At 39.8% G+C, this 20,377-nt stretch overlaps 1 long non-coding RNA gene across 1 annotated transcript in view; it reads left to right on the top strand.

The window, feature by feature from the left end:
* Positions 1-2,272: 2,272 nt before the first annotated feature.
* The window catches only part of LOC119480351, a 34,799-nt gene continuing 16,694 nt past the window's right edge, over positions 2,273-20,377 (top strand). Inside the window, exons 1-2 of the long non-coding RNA XR_005204889.1 lie at positions 2,273-2,431; positions 3,964-4,120. This is a non-coding gene — a long non-coding RNA (uncharacterized LOC119480351). The remainder of the gene's footprint in view (positions 2,432-3,963; positions 4,121-20,377) is intronic.

Here is a 20,377-nt window from a genome sequence, read left to right as displayed (position 1 = left end):
TTCAAAAAGAAAATAAGTGTAAATGAAATATCAAGAATTATATAACCTCACCTGTTTGTTCATCGTATCTCTTTTGGCGCATATTTCAGCACCATGGACAGAGAGCGGAGGTCTGATTAGGTCAATCATTAATCATTTGTTTAAACCTCACAGAAAATAAAGAAATTTGGACTTGCCAAAAGGCTCATTTTCAGATTCGTTTCACTGGGGCATCAGGGTGAGAATTACAATTTTGCAATTATTGAAAAGATCTTTAATAAAAAAACATAAACAAATGCAACAATTTCTATTTAAAAACATTTCCATTCAAACGCACCCAAAAAGTTCTGTCAGGCCGAGCGCATCCAAAGAGCACCTGAGCCAACATGTTGGATGCATCCGAAATTCTATACTAACATGCTATTTAATACACTAAAACAGTAGGTGAGATATTTTACTATGTCTGAAACCTTAGCATGAAATCAGTAGTACATGAATTGCATACTATTTCCGGTGAAATATTACAGTATGCATTGCTGGACACTATGGTGGCATAAATATCCCAAAATGCAATGTGGTAGTGACGACAACGTTCATAACGGACGTTGATGGACAGCTCTTTAAAGGGACTGTTTGTAAGAATCAGAAATGCTTGTTAACAGTGACACATGTGGCCGTCAAGTCAACGAAAGTCAGCGTCGGGCTCGCGCTTGTGCTCGCTCTACACAGACATGAACGAGCATTGCTCAAAACAGTGAGGCGACACACGTCAGCTAAAACCACAATATCACTCTATATTTCACCTGCTTGGCAGAAATGTTAGCTGACCAGACAAAGGTCTCTCCATGAATCACTGCTGATCCTAGTGTTGGCTTTTCCTGCTTCAGCCTCCCGACCACGGTCGAAGGGAGACACCGGCACCCGGTCGGAGATGATAACGTAGCTCGTTGAGGAGCCCCGTCACTTCACAAGACACGGAAAACCTCTGTTGGTCTGGAGGAGCTGCAGCATTTATTTCTGCACAAACATCCACTGTACATTCACTAGATATTCTCAGAGCTACGAAGTCTTCTGCAGTGTGTAGTGTGCGCACATGCACGTGAGGTGGAGCGAGCTGAGTGAAGGCAAGCAGGCAGAGGAGCAGAGGAGCAGAGTACAGCAGAGACTCCGGCCCTGGAGACCAAAACTACGGTCTCCTCCGCGTCCTCCGACTGCAGCCAACACTGTTTAACAGATGGACTTCACTAGATATAACTTTGCGGTTTTGATGCTAGCTTGTGTTGGAGTCTTGTCTGAACAGCGTAGCCACACGCGAGCGCGCATATGGGAGCGCGCTTAGGACACCGACCCGGGTGATTTAGACGTGTAAGAAGTTACAAACAGTCCCTTTAAATTAATTCAGACTTTATTTATTTTGAAAATTACAGTTCAGTGCATCCAAAAAGATACATACTACCAGTGGCAGCTGGTGGATTTTTTTTTGGGTAGGGCCAATCAATTTCAACAAACATCCTAGTACGATTCAATGCAAAAAAAGGTATCAAAAAGCGCTACTAGTGCTTGGCTGTTCCATTGTCATGCCGTTAAAATGGGCTGTGAGAGAAGAGAAGTGGAGAGAAGCGAGAGACGAGAAGACAAGATCACGCGAGAACTGACATGAGCCCTGACAAGAACAGAGAGAGACACACATGAACGTGCGCGCGCACACCATGGGCCAAATCAGTTTGGCCCTCCCGGAAGTCTTTTTTACGGCGCTGATTGGATGAATTGTATGTCATTCATGCTTGTAATCATATATCTTTAATCAGTGATTGGCTGTACTGCTTATTAGACCCGCCTTCCTTGGGCCAAATCCATTTGGCCCCAGAAAGTGCACGTGCAGCAGAGCAGCTGAGAGGTGCACTAGCAGAGAGTTCAAGGAGGAAAGCAGATATTTGGCGCAGTTATCCTATTTTACAAATATTACGGGTATATTCCATAGGTCAAAAACACACATATTGACAATTTTTAGAATTTTTAGAATTTTTATAATTAATAATTTTATAATTTTTTTTTTTTTTTTTTTGGTGGCTCAAGGTGGGTGGGGCCAGGCCCCGTGGCCCTCTATTGGCCGGCCGCCACTGCTACTACTGTTTATTCACACAAAAGCATGTTGAACACCTGTTGAGTATGTGTCGCTTCATCTCTAGCGCCCTCTGCTGGTAACCTCCAACATCGCTGCTCCAGTCACACTGCGCATGCGTCGTACCCCCGCAGCCCGAGGCCATGTGCCAGCCAAGCTCTGGCACCACTAGCGTCCTTCTACCGCCAGCTCCTGCTGGTCGATGCTACAGATGATGAGATAACTATAGCTACAAGGATGCTGCGCTAGCTTTGACAACAACACGAGGACGACGAGGCCTAGAAGGATGCATCCCGACCTTCTTCTTCTTACAGCTCCAAGCAGGAGCAGGTTGGTAAAGTAACTTCATCTCCAACAAACTTCTGCATTGTAGCTTTACTGTGTTTACTCGACCTTGCAATGCAAAAAAAGGTTTGAGTGACGTCATTATTGCAACACACAATTTTGCACAATGTTTTACTGTTTTAAGTTGGTTTGATAAATATTGGTCATGTACAGGGCCATGTAGTGTGTAAAGCTGATTATCTGAATATTCTCTACAGTACACACTATCTGATGCTTTAATGTACACTCACTTTGTAAATATAACTTTGTTTTTTAAATCACTGATTTATCATATCACAAAGTTAGAGACTGTACAAAGTTAGTTTGCTAAACATTTATAATGGTTCTCCATTTTTCAAGGTTAAAAGCTGATATGCTGTTGGTGGCACCAATTCTGTTGGTCTGCACACGTCCCTGTCTATCTGTCTATATAGTATACTATCCTCTCTCTCTCTCTCTCAGTGGGATCACTCTAATCCAATCCCAAATATATTACTTGGTCCTCACTGAGATAAGGCATACTGGGGGATGTTAGTGTATCCATATGAATTAAATGGACGACAGCTCTATCAAGATCATCCAGCAGGTCAAGGCTACTCTGCAAGAGGATATGATGTAGCCAAACTGATATATATTTTTTTCCATACAGCCTCTCCTATAACCCACCCTGCGTTATCGCCAGCCACCCACACTGAAGGAAATAAACAAACCCACCTTTGTTGTATACACATGATCATCTGCACATTTTTTTTGGCAGGTTTGAGCCATGGTTTACTTTGATGATTTTACACCTTACAACTGTGCTAAAAATTCCAATTATTTGAACTTTAAAGCCAATTCAGTCTGAATTAAATCACGAAAACATGTCCAAGCAGATTACAGCTGACCAAGATACCTCAACCCAACATATCTCTGAGCTGATGTTATTTAAAACAATAAGCATGCATTCTTTCTCTTTGCTTCAGCCTGAATTAATCAGTTCTTGTTTATAAATTTTATAATGATCCATCACTGTTGAGATTAGCTCTCGGCACTGACTCTGTGCCTAACCCAGCGGCCGGTGCAGATCAGACTGCTTATCATGTGTAGACAGCCTAATACCCACACAGTCAGAAATGGCCGTAAGCAGAGCAAAGTTCACTGTCTGAATTTCAGTTTGTAAGTCTGTGGCTTGGTTTATAGTGTGCCATACCTAAGATTAATAGTTGCAGGTAAAGGGAGCACGCCAAGACTTGCATCTTGGAGTAAGCACCTCTCTGTTGGTCCCAGCACATAATTAAAAACAATGACATGTATAGAACATCAGGTGTGTTATTAAAGCCATTTATTGCAGCGGATTCAGCTTCTCCGGACAGTCAAGAGTCCCACAGAGAGTTTGACAATATTGCTGCTATTGACATTTGACTAGCATGAAAGTTTTTTTGATAATTTATTCATGCTGTGTTTTCTCAATTTTCCTTCTGGGATATAATTTTTTTTTTTTTCTTGATGTTCAGATGTGTGGGATGTTAAGGGAAACTTTTTGTTTGTGTTGATAGGGCAGCAGTGATTCCCTGACACTAACTCAGTGACCAGAAAAGATCCTAAAACATCCTGGAGGAGTTCCAGATGGTTTGCCAAGAAGGTCTTCAGCATGTTGACCATTATGCAGTGACCACATGGATGATCCATCACATGGATGACCGCGCTTCACAGGTGAACTCACGCTGCACCACTTCATCCGCAGTTGATGGGGAAAAAATGGATTAGAGATCAGAAACACTGATTCTTTGTTGCTTATGTTGATAAGAGAGAAGATGAAACTTTAATGGCCTGGTGGGGGGATTCATTGTTAAACCCATAGACTGTACTGTATATAAGAAGTAGACATAGTCACCGTGACGTCACCCATTGGTTGTGGACTGCCGTTTTGAAGCCTTTAGTTTGTCATTTTGGCCGTTGCCATGTTGTTTTTTTGCAACCAGAGGTGACAGGAGAGGGTGGAGCTAAGTACAACCAAATGCTGAATAAGACATTTTCAGGCCACCAAAAAGGTTATAATTAACTTTCATGAGCTAAAAACACACTGTGAAAGGGTTAAAGTTCTAAGACGAAAACACGAACAACAATCCAGACCGGACAACGCCGTGGTAGCGACCTGTCAATCACAAAATAGCCACACCCTAAAGCATCCCCTGCTTTATGGTCTATTTGACTCTAAATGGACCATAATTTACTAAATAAACAAAAAGACTTGAAACTAGTGATTGAGACAAACTCAAACTCAGGTTTACAATGTTTACTGAGGTAATAAATCAAGTGAGAAGAGGCTCATTTTGTCATAGACTTCTATAAAATCAGACTTCTTTTTGCAACCAGAGGAGTCGCCCCCTGCTGGCTGTTAGAAAGAATGTAAGTTTAAGACCGCATTGATTTCACTTGTCAGACCCGGAGGTTGCCCACTGGTTAAACCTGCTAAGAGCAAAGAAAGATTACAGTAAAGGTGCAAATATGAAAATTGAAACTAGGAATAAAGCTAAAAGATTTTACAAACAAATTAACATTTGTTTATTTCTTTTAACAACACAGATCATATTTCAGCATTATTAAAATGCAGTAAAAGTAAACATACATGAAAATGGGTAAAAAAGGGAAGTTTTGCGACATTATTTTGTCAAAGTGAATAAATTAAATGTCACATGGCGTTAGATCTCATACTAAATGCCTATAAAATATGCATTTTCAAGAATGCATTTCATACTTCAGAAATATATAACCAACGTGACTGTTTAATGACATTAATTTAACTATGAGATGGGAAGACACTGTCTTCCGTAAAGTATAGAAGGTGGAGGTGGTAACTGAAGCTATGTGAACGTTTTGTTGTGTTTGCGAGGCTGTTTCTCGTGGCCACTGTACTGTTCAAGGTCAATGTGACACAGTTTTTGTTGCAGATTTTTTTGCCAGTGTGATTGTACCAGCTTTGATTTTGTTTCTGGGGTATTGCGGCCTACCTTCATGGGGGTATATGAGCATGGAAGGAAACACTGCCTTTCAGACGTGTAACTTTATTAACCTAGCACATGGTTACTAAAAGCCAGTGTGTCTTGAAAGCATGACAGTTTCATCAGTGTTGTTTCAAGAATTAGCATCTCTACATCAAAAAGCTTTTTGCCATTAAGGAGAAATTATTAAATATTTTAGCTGCAAGGAAGACGTCCCTTTTACCAAGTGCTTATCTGAAAAAAACAAAACCCTAGATATATTAAATATTAGTGATGGCATAAAAAGTAATTTAATTTTCCTGTGTGTGCTCTTAGTCTCTCTACGTTTATTACTAATTCATTTTTTTCTCTTCAACATTTCACTATATGATGTTTTATCAGAATCATCTCCACTAGAGAATAACAAAAATTAAGAGGATGAGCAGATCTGTACTAGTCTTTGTTTGATATTGGTGGCTTTAGGATTTGGTGTTGTATGAATTGTGACCTCAAGCGGGTGGCTGCCTCTTCTTATTTTACAATACCCTTCCCCTGATGGTGTAGTTTGTGGCAAAAAATGTATTCACCTACAATTTGGCCTTTCAAATACAATTATATTTAACCTTAAATCACTAATTGTCGCACCTTGATTACTGACAGGTGTAGAGCTACAATGATTAATCGATTAGTTGTCAACTATTAAATTAATCGCCAACTATTTTTATAATCGATTAATCGATTTGGTTAATTAAAAAAAAAAAAAAAGTAAAAATGTTCTGATTCCAGCTTCTTAAATGTGAATATTTTCTTGTTTCTTTACTCCTTTATGACGGTAAACTGAATATCTTTGAGTTGTGGACAAAACAAGACATTAGAGGACGTCATCTCGTTCTTTGGGAAACACTGATTGACCTTTTTTAACCATTTTCTGACATTTTATAGACCAAACAGGTCTTCAGAAAACAGTTGGTTGCATCAGTGATGATTTGGGTGTGTAATAGTAATGAAATATATGTAAATTAGGGCTGTCAAAGTTAATAATAACGCCTTAACGCAAATTTATTTTAACGCCAATAATTTCTTTAACGCATTAACACAACAGCGATTTTTAGGTTGTAGCGTACTTAGAGTGAAGCTAGAGTGAAGATACTGACATCATATGAAACTAGAAAACATAATAAATCCATTTGTACCAACTATGTCATACTAGTTCGGAGTGAAGGAGGCTAAATAACGCTCCAAACTTACACTAAATTTTGGCGAAGAAAAACTGGCATGATCATTTTCAAAGGGGTCCCTTGACCTGAAAATGGGTTCTATGGATACCCAGGAGTCTCTCCTTTACAGACATGCCCACTTTATGATAATCACATGCAGTTTGGGGCAAGTCATAGTCAAGTCAGCACACTGACACACTGACAGCTGTTGTTGCCTGTTGGGCTGCAGTTTGCCATGTTATGATTTGATCATATTTTTTTATGCTAAATGCAGTACCTGTGAGGGTTTCTGGACAATATTTGTCATTGTTTTGTGTTGTTAATTGATTTCCAATAATAAATATGTACATACATTTGCATAAAGCAAGCACATTTGCCCACTCCCATGTTGATAAGAATATTAAATACTCTCTCTATCTCCCTTTAAGGTACACTTAATTAATCGCGATTAACTATGGACAATCATGCGATTAATTGCGATTAAATATTTGAATCAGTTGACGACCTTAATGCAAACATAACTTTTGTGTGTTTACAAGAAAAACGCCACAAGGCACCTTTTAATTGGTAGACCATCGTTATCATCAAATGAAGCAGTGTAGGCTGTCATTTACAGGAGCTGTGATATAAACAGATTGCGCTTTATTACCATCTCTTACCAGTTTACCAAGGGGTGGTGAATAGTACCACTTCTCCTTAGACAATTTTTTATCTTAAGACAGGATGCCTGAAATCTTTGCGCCAACACAAAAGGTAAATAGTTAGCACTGACATTGTGTCTGTTTGTTTTTGATTGTGTGTATTTGAGAGCACAGCCTCTTGGAGGAGATGGAAACGGATGAGTGAGAGATGGCTAAGATGAGAAGCTGTCTGTTTGTGGTCAGAGGATGTGGTAGACTGCTTGTGTTGGGTGATACTTGATCTGATGTTAATGTGCTGCTGTGTGTGTGGGAGGGAGTGAGTTGAAAGAGGCAGAGGGGAAGATGGGCAGATAATCCCGTCTGCCTGATGAGATTGAATGCTGGGATTGATTGATCGCCTAATCATAGGAGGAAATGGGCCTGAAAATGAATGGGACTCTGCCCTTGGCTTGCTGTGGAGCTGGGTGGTTGGGTTGGAGGGGATGTTAGCTGCAGAAAGACATGGCCTTAATGTGCATGGGACCTGATTTCATTTGTGTCTGATATACAGTTATATGATCCTGGCTAAATGATCAAATAAAAAAGGAAGAGGGGGAACAGCGAAGGGGATGTAAATCAAGCTTTATTGCTGGAATATTACTTTTTCATCTCATCTGAAATGGATACTTTGAGAAAAGAGCAAGAATAAAAATTCATCATGAATTTAGAACTGATGGAGCTGTGTCTAGTTACAGATACCCACTATCCTGGATCTAGCTGATTGGCTAGTAATAGGTATGATTATTATGAGTGTCATTATTTGGTTCGCAGTATTTTTACCCTGACCAGAAGATTTGTTTGGTCAAATTGTTCAGCAGCTGAATTGGAGGATTTAAAACGGTCTAACAGATAATATGCTCCCGCTGTCACTTTGACCTCACTGCCACATATTTTCTCAAATGATGGCAAGGCTACTTAAAAAGGAACTGGCCATGGTGTCACTCCTGGGATAGCCCAATATGCGCTATCCCATCTCGCGGGCACAAAGAGGACTCCCACCAGTATATTAGAATGGGGAAATTAGCTCTGTGTTTGAGGGTCCTTGCTTTTTATGTAGGGTCCACAGTTCACAGAGTGAATGCTGCCAGGATATATCAGCCTGTACAATGATTGAAGTGGGGGACTCGGCCTGGCATCAAGGCAGAATCAAACCAATAGGTTTGCCTTGTTGTTTAAGTTAGGTGTGCCAACTGTCACTTTGAGTTTGTCTCTATTTCCATGCCACTAAAAAGATGCTTTGAAAAGAAAAATACCTCTCAGACTTTGAGCATTTATCACAATTTACTGCCTCATTGTTGACAGAGCAGCAATAATTGTTATGACACTAAATGTAAATTAATCTAAACCCACTATGATGAACATTTCCTGCCGATGAGCAATCCTGCATAGGAATTAGCACCAGAGCATGATCAGTGTTTGAACGATGGTAGTTACAGGCAGCATGTGTTAAAAATACAGCTCTTAAAGACAGTATGGCTATAAATGTTTTTATTATTTTGTAAAGCCTAATAACCTTGTGTATATTTTAGTTATTTATTAAAGCTGAGGTAGGCAACTTTGGAGAAACCAGCAAGATGAGCTTGATTTTGAAAGTATCCAACCGGAAAAATCCCAGCCCCTCCCTTCAGGCCTCCCTCTGAAGCCACTCCTCCAAAACACATGAATATGTACTGCCTGACTGCAGCTAACGTTAACAGAGGTTGCATTGAGTTATGATGCATTCAATGCATTTCTATTCAGTAAAACATAACATTTTCATGATGTGTTCAAATGTAATCCTGTAAAATTTAGTTTTTGGTAAGAAACCTGAAAAAATAAAGATGTTTGAAGGATATGTTTTCTACCAGCAATATAAAGTAAATTATTATGACCTGTTTAACTTCCTACAACTAGCTCTAAGCAGCTTATAATACATAATTAAAACTACTAATGCCAACAAGATTTTTTTTTTAATCAAAGTAAATATTTAAATAAAAATACAATCATTTATTTCCAGCGTGTCAGTAACAAATTAAAAGGATAACATTTGAAATTTTTGACGGTTTACACTGACTTCGGGGCGGTTGAAATTAAAGTGGTGAAAGAAAGTTAGTCTGGAGCTTCGTATATCAGCTGCTAAAACAAAACAACAATAAAACTAACTTGGTTGGGAGCTGGTGCATACTGTACGCTTGTCCTTATAGGGATGAATAAAGTTCGTAATGAATTGAATACATGTTTTCTCATGATATACCTATGATATTTAACTGGCAGAATCTGACACTGACATAAATGCCTCCTCAACTCTGCTAATAAGAATCACATCAAGTATAGTCAAGGTATTGCTATAGTCTTGAAAGGAGATATTGGACAACACAGATAAATAAGAAGAGAGAAGAAATACATAAGTGTTTCATGCCTGAAGCTCAGCAGCAGAGGCAAGTTGGACCGATAATACCCTAACTATGTGCTGCACATTGTCCCTGTAATTTAGATTAATTTGAGCCACTTGGGGGCAGTGGAACAAACTGAAAACACAAAGTCATTTGGCTCCTTTTAGCTCTGTTTTGGTCTACACCACACCACACCAGAAAGAGATATGGCTCTTTTGTTTCATATAAAAATATTAATTAGTGCAATGAGTGTAAGAGACACCCATCACTGAGTGTCAATATAACCTTAAAATGAAAGACAAAAAACTACTTAGACGTTTAATACTATCCAAACAAGCAATCAATAGATATATTGTGTGCATGTGTGTGTGTGTGTGTGTATATACTGTAATGCTTTATTTGAATATATCTTAGCCAGGATCCATTAATATGTAAGTGTAATGTTTGTTGTGGCCCCCCTCTCTGTCTCCCTCTAGTGTGCAGGCTACATGTGTTGGTGACTTAGTAGAGGGTAGTTGGGATCCAGAGCTTGAAGCCTGAGAGTGGGATGACTGAGGGAGAAATGAGCAGCCCATGCAAAGAAGTGGAGGCACTGTGGGCTAAATGATCAATGGCATTGATCAGCCAGTCAATCCTGGAGTCTATATTCTTCTCTGTTTACACTCTCCCATTGCCACTGTGTTAAACTGAGCGTGCTCTAAACAGCCACCTTAGGGACCCTCTAAAAGCCGGCCTCACACCCGTCATTGATTGACATGTCGATTATCTTGGAAGCTGTTGACAGCACAGTTGTTAGCCATCTTAAACATTAATGATGATGGGGAAGCCGTTGCCTCGAGTTACACTCCTGACTAAGAGGTAGAGATATTCATTTTCAAGCATTGTACCACTATGAATGAAGTGAAACACATAAAAAAACTTTAAACACCCAAATAGTACTGCCATTTTCTGATAGCTGAAGACAGTTTATGAATATGCAATCTCTTGTTGACTTGCATGTGTTTTCTTCGATCACCGATATAGGAGCACAACTGAAATATTGTAAATGTACTTTTTAGAAGAGGGCTGACTGTGTGTCTTATGATATTAAAAATCAAGAACTCAGATTGATTTAATCTTTTCTCTTTTTCCTTTAAACTTAATAAGGTTGACCTTTTTATTATAAAATCCAAACCTCATCAGTCTGCTCATTCATTACATCTTTTCTCAAAAGAAAAGATCAGAAACACACATAGTCATGTCATTTGGAGGTTACATCCATACAACAAGATGATGTTAAATGAACGACACGTATTAGCTTGCTGAATTTTTGCATTATTTTGACAGGAGACATTATACAGATTAGTTGTGATTACACATTTTTATGTATAGACAAAATGATTCAGAGTCCAATGACATCTTTGGTTTTGTGTTTGTGTAGTGATTGTGTCATTGTCGGCAATATCATTTGGAGGATTTGTGATGCGTGGATGTGTAGTCATCCCCATGCTCAGTGTAATCAACACCAGATCATTTTGTGTGTGCGTATGTGTGTCCGGGTGAAGATAATTGCGTTAACTGTGCAGACTCTACCACATGCCCCGAGCTCCCGGCGTCAACCTCAAACCTGTTTCTTCTTTTATGCGTCATTTACTGCCTGTAAACAGTTTGTGTAAAGCAGTTTATAGATAATTTCTACAAGTTTCTTGAGCTCTCCTAAATATGTGCTTAACTTATACAAACACTTCACTTTAATAGACACCCAGTAAAGGGCTGACATTGGCCTGGCTGCAGGGACCAGTGCCTGTGAAAGTGGTTGCATCCCAGTAACGCTAATAATCAACCCTCAGCATGATGCTTTTTCCCCAGCAGAGAAAGTGGCAGCCTCAACCTGACAGGAAGTCTTTGTCTGGGTTTCCTCTTTTTTTTCGGTCGTCACTCTTTTTACCTTAAGCTCCCTCTCGCTGCTGCCAGCTTCCACGGGCCTCTTTTGGTTGGTCAACGCATTAAAAATTGTGCTGCCTCTTTACAAGATTGTCTTTAATCTTTTGCCTCTTCCATGTCACCTCGAAACGTGTGGAGGCTGATATGATAATGATGTGGACCTGTCCAGGGTATTAGAGTTAAGCTGGCTGATTAGGCTGCACATCGATTAGTCTATCACTCAGCACTGGCCAGGTCTGGGCATCTGGAGGGGATGTGGGTCGGGTGGTGGGGGTGAGGGAGGATTGACAGCCATTCTGGAGAAATGACCTCACATAAAGTGAATCACAAATGCACACACAACAAAACATTTAAAACATTTACAGTAGGTACACAAACATTATTTTTTTCTGTCACTGAATGAGCCCATTTCCGGACGAATGGTGATGTTTGTGTTTTGGAACTTCAACTACCTTTCGCTATTAAATAACTTGTACTTTAAGTACTACTTTAACAACTTGCTATCAATTCTCCAGAACCTCCTTAGGTATTTTTTTTAGGTCTGTTAAATCTCCCTGATGGCAGAATCCAACTAAATTACTGAATGAATTATCATTGCAATCATGAGAGGTCTTTGAGCATACAGTCATAAAGAGATGGTGCATTTGCAATTTTCTTAGGCGATTCAAAAAATGTTTAAGTCGAACCTGCTGATTCAGATTTTTTTTCTAAGAGCTATAATTGACAGCAAAGCTCCAGACTAACTTTTTTTCACCACCGCCCCAGAACCTTCCCAAAAAAAATATTTCAACCGTCCCAAAGTCGGTGTAAACCGTCTTGGCAATAGTAGTTTTAACTATATACAGTATTATAAGCTGTTTAGAGCTAGTGCTAGAAAGTTAAACTGGTCATATTTATTTCTCTAAAATATATCTTATATTGCTGTAAAAACATTTCCTTCATACATTTGAACACATCATGGTAACGTTATACTTTACCTTCACCCAATACTCTACTGAGTAGAGCTTGAATGCATCATAATTCAAGTCAATGGAACCTCCGTTAAGGATAGCTGTACAGCTCAGTGCTGTCGGCAGACGAGCCGGTCACTGATTACTCTGAGCAGCATGCATGGGAGTGAATTACAATATAATCAATGTGTGTCTGTGAATCTGTGCGCTGAAATAAATCTATCATGTGGCACACGTGTGTAAATGTGATCAGTAAAAAATCATAAATACGAGACTACCAGTCAGTCAGCGGTCATGGCTGATCAGCTGAAAAAACGCTCGGTTTCGATCGGCTGCATAAAAATACATACGTAAATGAGGACAAAAAATATTAGGCTGATGGGTCGAGCAGTATGCGAAATTAGCCGTAGACAGACAGACAGACACAGAGATGCACACACTCGCGCACGAACACACGACTCATCTCCTGGTGGAGATAATGAGTATAACCATTGATAAATAGTTAAGTGGTTTGGCACAAAAGTCTTGGATGTCAAAGTGACTTTGGATGGGAGGTTGGCTAACCTGTAACATGTACATGTAACCTACATGTAACACATTAATGTCAAAAAGGGTAGTAGAGAAATGTAAAGAGATGGGTGTAATGTAGAAAGAAATCTGGGGAAAGGGAAGGGTCTAGCAGGAGAGAGACGGAGCAGCCAAGAAAAGGTTAAGCCAATTGCCTTGCCTGAACACTGAGGCTTTTAATCCCGGAACAAAGTCATTAAGGTTCACAGCTACAGAAGAGGCCAATTAAAAGCAGAGTGTAGGCATACATGTCTGGAGAAAGGCATCATTTGCTGCAGGAACCCTGGCCTTTATCAGACCAGTGGGAGCCCCCCCCCCTTATGAACCCAGGGAATCAGAAGGCCTGTCAACAAGGTGTCTGCGGGGTCTATTAAAAGTTGATAAATCAATTAGTGGAAATTAAGGTCCTTTTTAAAAGTATTAAAAACGTCTTAAACACTATTTTCCGAGGTATTCAATTCTGTAGCTTGTTTCCGATATGTATATTTGTATGCTAAAGTTTGCGTAAATATAATCATTGTGTAGGCGTGTAGTGGGATTCTGTGTAATTTATTAATGGACTCCTGCTAGGTTTGACGTCATCTGAAAAGGACAACAGTTAGCATGCTCACTAACCCACTGCTTGATAACATTACATGAAGGCCCACCTCTGGAAATAACTGCTAAGCGTAACGTTACTGCTCAGTGTGTCGGAAGTGTAGCCTCGATGGGGATCAATCAGAGTTGATTTCATAGCTGCTGAAATTTACATCTGCTGTTATTTAACCTTAACCATAACCCTTAACTTTGTTTCTAGAGACCTTGGAGTCAAATGGTTTCAACAGTACATATTTTGGGCAACTTTGTCAATCAGTGTGGATTTCATTTGACACTCATCTGGACTGAGACAAGAGGGCATGCATTTCTTGTCAGGTTAATAAAACACCTTTGCCAAATACTGCGTTCACCCCTTAACTTTGTCCCTGGAGACCTGGGAATCAAATAGTTTTACCAGCACATATTTTGGGCTGTTTTAGCTCGACAGTGTGAATTTCAAATATGTGACAGTCTTTCTTTCTGGCTGAAATAACAGCTGAACTCTCTAGCTCTAAAAGGGGACCTATTATGCTTTTGTGCTTTTTCCCTTTCCTTTAGTGTGTTATATCATTTTTTTGCATGCAAAAGTTTTGCAAAGTTACAAGCCCAAAGTCCAGGCCTAACGGAGTTACTCTCCCCCATAGAAACACTGCTCCTGAACTGCCAGAAACGCCTTGCTTGAATCCCTGCCTTTTCTTCCGTAACGTGCTGAAGTAACACATTTACATAATACCTGCCTAGCGGATAGTTTGGCATGCCCTCAAACAAAGGAGTCCAAAGAGTTTGGTTCGGTGGACCAATCTGTCAGGATTCAGATTGATCTGTCATCAATCTGGATCAATCAGATCAACCGGTTCTAGTAGAAACCCTAAATACAAGTATGAACCTGAAAATAAGCACAATAGGTCCTCTTTAAGTTTCTTTTCAGACACTTTGGGATCAAACAATGTTGCCAACTCATATTTTGTTCCATTTTGGCTCAACAGTGTGAATTTCATATATGTAACACTCACCTGGTCTGAGAAAGGAGGGGATGCAATTCTTGAAGAGGCGCTGAGGTCTTAAAATGTATGGAAAGGGTCTTAAAAAAGGTCTTAAATATAACTTCAAGATTCCTGCATATACCCTGGTCAGACATCTCTTGGAGACATTTTTATTTCAAATAATTCACTTTCACTAGCAGAGGGGTATCTTTGATCGGCCAAAGCCCAATGAAAATGATGAGATTTTCAACTCTGACAGTGTTAATGTCAAATACAAGACTGTATATTGAAAAGCACATCCAAACAAATACTTGACAACTGGTAAAACACAGCTGCCTCTTAATATCAGTAACCAGTACACTGAAAGAATACTGATGGACTGAACTAAGAAAAAATTGTTTAGAATTTTCAATGTCTGTCTGTTAGTTTAAAACAATATACTTTCCCTATAAAACATGACTTCATGAACAATTATCTCCCATTATTAGCTGTTACACCCATACCCCATTCCTCTTGTAAATACACTGTGTACCTTTCCTTACATGCACAACTACTACACACTGTATAGAAATCCTCAATTATCCCTCACAAAGCTCCATTTTACTCCAATTAGCTGCTAAATCTATCTGTGTGCTGATTTAATGCAGGGATTGAGTGAGGGGCAACGGCTTGATCTAGACTTCCTTGTTTACTGAAATAATTGATATTATCAGATTCTAGGTGATTAATGGGATTACTAAAGAATACCAGGGATCAGCAGCTTTGCCTGAATGCAAAGCTCAAGAATCATATTATGTATTTCCCTGGAGTCTACTAATTAGTGTGTTGAGTTCGGCTTGCTGTGGTGTAAAGACTGGAGAGAGATGGGAAAACGTAAGAAGTGTTAATCTACTAGCAAAGTCAAATTTTACTCCTGTGGTTCCTTAAACTTTCCATTTCCAGTGATATACAAACTTTGGTCATTGTACTTCAGTCACAGCACCTGTGCCAGGCCAAATAGTGAGAAATAAACATCTTGACAGTCGTTGACTGTTACATGTTTGTAACTGAAGAGGGAGTGACATTGGTGACAAAATTAATCAGTTGTTTTTATGATGTTGCTTTTACTTAATTTTTAAAATAAATAATACTAATACTACTACTACTACTACTAATAATAATAATAATAATTAATAATAAAGATGGACCGAAAGATGCCAGACTAATAAAGCTTTGGGAGCAGTGACATTATTATTATTATTATTATTATTATATTACTGGATTATAATGATTGATGCATCACTTTAATGTTGTAGCTGGTAAAAAATGGCGCTAATTTGAATTACTTTATATACTGCTAGGTACCGTAATCCATAATAATCCATAATAATGTATTACTACATTATAATATTATTATAATGTAGTAACTTAAGTTATCAAATAAATGTAATGAAGTCAAAAGTACAATATTTACCTCTGAGATGTAGTGGCGTAAAAGTATACATTATCTTAAAATGGAAATACTCAAGTAAAGTACAAGTACCTCAAAATTGTACTCAAGTACAGTACTTGAATAAATGCACTTTGTTATATTCCACCACTGCAAACGACTCACTGCACTTTTTTTTGCAGCTGCAACATTGTACAAAGAGCAACAGATAACAGCAAGGAACTGTTGACTAAGAGTTGGCCTTGGAAAATTCTGATTCGGGTACAGCCCTAATAGATAGTTAGAAGTTTTTATACCAAGAAACTAGCAGGCTACTTTTTAAAGAGACTTGGCCTACCCCAGTGCTCTGATAGAGTACATACAGTAAATACATATCTGTGTATTTATTGTTAAAAAAACCTCTGATCCGATTACTTAATTAAGCATCTGAATAATTGTTTGAATAATTGTTTGAATACTACAGCAATAAACTTCCCCAGACTGCAAAACATCCATTTACAGTATACACATACTGTACAGTGAACACACAGTCTCTGGATGAAAGACGTCTGGCTGATGGGAGAACAGGTTATAGGAGTTGAATGAATAGATAAAAACCGTGTGTAAATTGCACCGGGTTCAGCGGACCACCATGGGAGATGCAGTATGCGGCTGGATGAGATAAGCCAGCCGTCTTTCTCAACCAGCAGAGCCTCCTGAGAACTATTAATAATGAAACAACACGCTGGTTCGTGAGGATTCACATATCATGAAAATGGCTTTTTAGGTGCTGTTACAGACCTTTTACCTGTCTGCCCGGGCTCACACTAGCGCAGGAGTTTGTGAAAGGCACAGTGGGAGCACTCTTTGCCCTCGCGGAGAGCTTTTTAGTTACTGGTGGAAACTGGTGTTTGGTGTGCAGAGTGCAGCATGTGTGGGGCTGTAGAGATGGATGTGTTAGAAGTTCTACCACAGTCAGAGTGGCACTCCAGTGCCCAGCTTGCTGACTTGCAGCGCTGAGCCAGCTGGATATTTTTTCTCTGTGTTTTTAGAATCTTAATATTCAGGATTAGTTTTAGGGTCTGGCGTGGCACCTTTTGTCGCAATGTCAGAAAATACGAGATATTCTCAACTGTATTGCAAGTTAGAGAACGAGGAATGGCTAAATAATTTATCTGAGGACATAGAATAGTAGAGGTGAGATTGTTTTTACTTTATTTCAGAATACAACAGGTACCGCTGTGTCCATATCATACCAGCCTTCGGAGGGACTGAACCATCATCCACTGACTGCCTGCCTGCCTGTCTGCCGTTATTTGCAATACTGATTGATAGCTCTTTCTCTAACCCCCCTCCATCCCACACTGCAACCGTGGTTAGCTGCCTCTCTTTATTTCCGTCCTCTTTTGGTTCCTTTTTCTCCTCTTTTGCTCAGCTTCTATCGCTCTCTTTGTGTCTCTCTGTAGACTGTGAGCTGATATCATCCTTTTGAAAAGGTAATGATCCCACTGTGTTGAGATTATGTATGTGTGCCGCACAGTGTAATGGCCTGGCTTTTTATTGCCTGCCGCATACTAATCCCACAACTGAAGGAATGAGATGACACCTGCAGGGAGCTGTGTGCGAGCTGCAGCCTCACATGAAAGAATGGCCATTAAAAATGATCAAAGAAATTACTGCACTCGGCTGCACAACACTGCTCTCACGCCTGGCTAGGTGTACATCCCTCTGCCCTAACGCGCACGTGCACCGGCACGCACGCACGCACGCACGCACACACACACAACCACACACGCACATACACATTGCATGGACTCGCACTAATTAGTATCTCCTTCTGATGGATATTTTCCAAGTGATCCTCTGTGGAAATGTCCTGCGCATAGTTGCCTTAGGCTCTCGGCAGATGATGCACCCACGCTTGCAGATAGGAAATGGAGGACATGCGTGAGCTCAAAATGATGTCTGTTCTCCATACCCCTACCACAAATTATTCATGGACATATTACCACAAGTGTTTCTCCCCTACTGAATTTTTATCAGACCTTCTCTTTTCTTCAGGGGTCTTTTGTTATATTAAGAAATTATTTCAAAATGTATTCATTGCATTTCATTTTTACGTGTTTGCTGTGTTAAACACAAAAGGAGTTTGCTCTCGAGGAATGCAATCACGGGAAGACTTTAGGTTCTCAAGTCTGCTTGAAAATACATTTTAACAATTAGCACAGCATCATGGTTGAGTCAGTTTCCTCTTATCGGGCTTCCTGATATCTACCGTTACACTGCATCCAGCTATGCTGAACTGTCTGACCTGTACTCCCTCCTCCTTTTCATGTCGCTGTTCACTTGCCCTGTCCCTGTTTGTGTATGTTCTTACTCCCAATTGTGCACCCGTCTGTCTCTGCCCTCTCTAGCAGGTGCAGCACCTTTTGCTGCATGTCCTTTCTGGGAGGTGACACAGTGTGAGCCGGGCGGCTGTTCTTATCAGTGGGCCCTCTGTGCCGGCTAGCAGATGACATTTTTCTGTGGTCAGTCCACTGCCCCTCCATAACGGATTCACTCTTTGAGCTGAGACACGCTGATAAATGCAATTTAGTTCCCATAGAGCCTGGAATAATAACTCTTTCACTTGGTTAAATGTCTGGTCTGAAATGGCAGCCACTCCTTAATGTGCTATTAGAATCAACACTTGCAAACATTATAGGAGGGGTCTCATTTATGGCAAAGGGAGCACAGGAATTGAGAAATAGCACCTGGGGACATGCAAAAAGAAGAACATTTTCAACTGTAAATGGTTATTGCAGTATATGTTATTTTTTTTCTCTGCATTGAACATCGGCTCGCCAACGCGGAGAATGTGGTTATCACAAGGATCCATTTTACTAAGAGATTCCTTTTTTCACTTCTCCTCCTTTTCTCCCCCCCTCAGCCCATCCCTTCTTCTCCCTCAGCGGTCCATTTTAGAGCCATGCGGCTGCATGGTTTGGTGGGTAATTTCACCGCCTTTTCATGTGTCGGAGGGCGAGGAATCCTCCTCCATTAGGTAGTGTCATCTTGTGATGTATGATGTATGCACAGAAAGGCAATCTGATGTTTATTCATGACTTTCAAGGCAATGCCTCAGCTAAGCCCTCTGATTTCCTTTTAAGGAACAAAACTACGTGAGATTGAGAGTTCAGTTTAAAGGCACACAGACCATCCTGCAGCACTTCTTCTATGTTTCTCTTCCTCTCTCTTCCTCTCTCATCTCTCACCCACAACTCTTTTAAATTCTCCCTCGATATTTTTTCTGTCAGATTTAATTTATTTGACCCTTAGAAAAAAGATCACATGCAGTTATTTCCTTCAGATTTTGCTTGGCCGTCTCCCCATCTTTGCCTCTGTACTTAACTAAGGACTTTGATGAAGAGATGAATTTAGATCGTTTTTATAGTAGGCTGCCACGTTAATGAGACGCAACCACAGCGAGACTAAAAGGCCCTCTGGCCACACGTGACACACACACACACACACACACTATCCATAGATATATTTTAGGGGTGTCACAATTCTCAAAATCAACGATTTGATTTTTGATTTAAACATGCCATTGGTAGACTATGGAGTCTAGATTTGTAAAGAGCAACAGATCATTGGTTTTATGTCCTGACAATGGTCATTTACACTTTCAAATTCTTCTTTAAAAAGAGATCTGAACTCCCTTTTTAATTAGAAAGTGTTTCAAAAATTAGACAAAAACAGTCTATAATATAAAAAGCTACATCTTTTCAATATCCACCCACCTCAGTACATAATCATTACAAAAACAAAACAAGCCCACATTTCCCATCATGCCGGCCTAGTCCCGAAGGCTGGACTGAGTAGTTTAAAGTTTTTTTTTCCAAAATGCAAATGTTACTTTTGTTAGTGTTTATAATGTAATGTGTCTGTTCAGAACATGGTGGCTTATGTTGGTAATTGTGATTTTTGTGCTGGTTTATAGTTTTAATCACGAGTGAGATGGCTGTTATAGTTCTTGAGTCCAATTATATATTTATTTTTTTGGACGCTAGCAAGTAGGCGGGGGATAAGAAGCATAATCGCCGATCCTGCTTCTGATTTTGATGATCAAGATCGGAAGCTAATTTCGATCAATTTCCGATATAGAATTTAAATCGTGACACCCCTAATGCATATGTATGTGATCAGAGCTACGGCGATATTGACTTCTGCCGACAGTACTTATATCCACCACAGTTGTTCACTTCACTTGCACTATTGACTATGCAAACAATCAGGTGTTGGAGGAAATCTCAGAGTACTACAAACCAGCA

Source organism: Sebastes umbrosus, chromosome 2, assembly GCF_015220745.1.
Source record: "Sebastes umbrosus isolate fSebUmb1 chromosome 2, fSebUmb1.pri, whole genome shotgun sequence".
In the NCBI taxonomy this organism is placed as follows: Eukaryota; Metazoa; Chordata; class Actinopteri; order Perciformes; family Sebastidae; genus Sebastes; species Sebastes umbrosus.
This window is presented reverse-complemented; position numbering and strand designations above follow the sequence as displayed.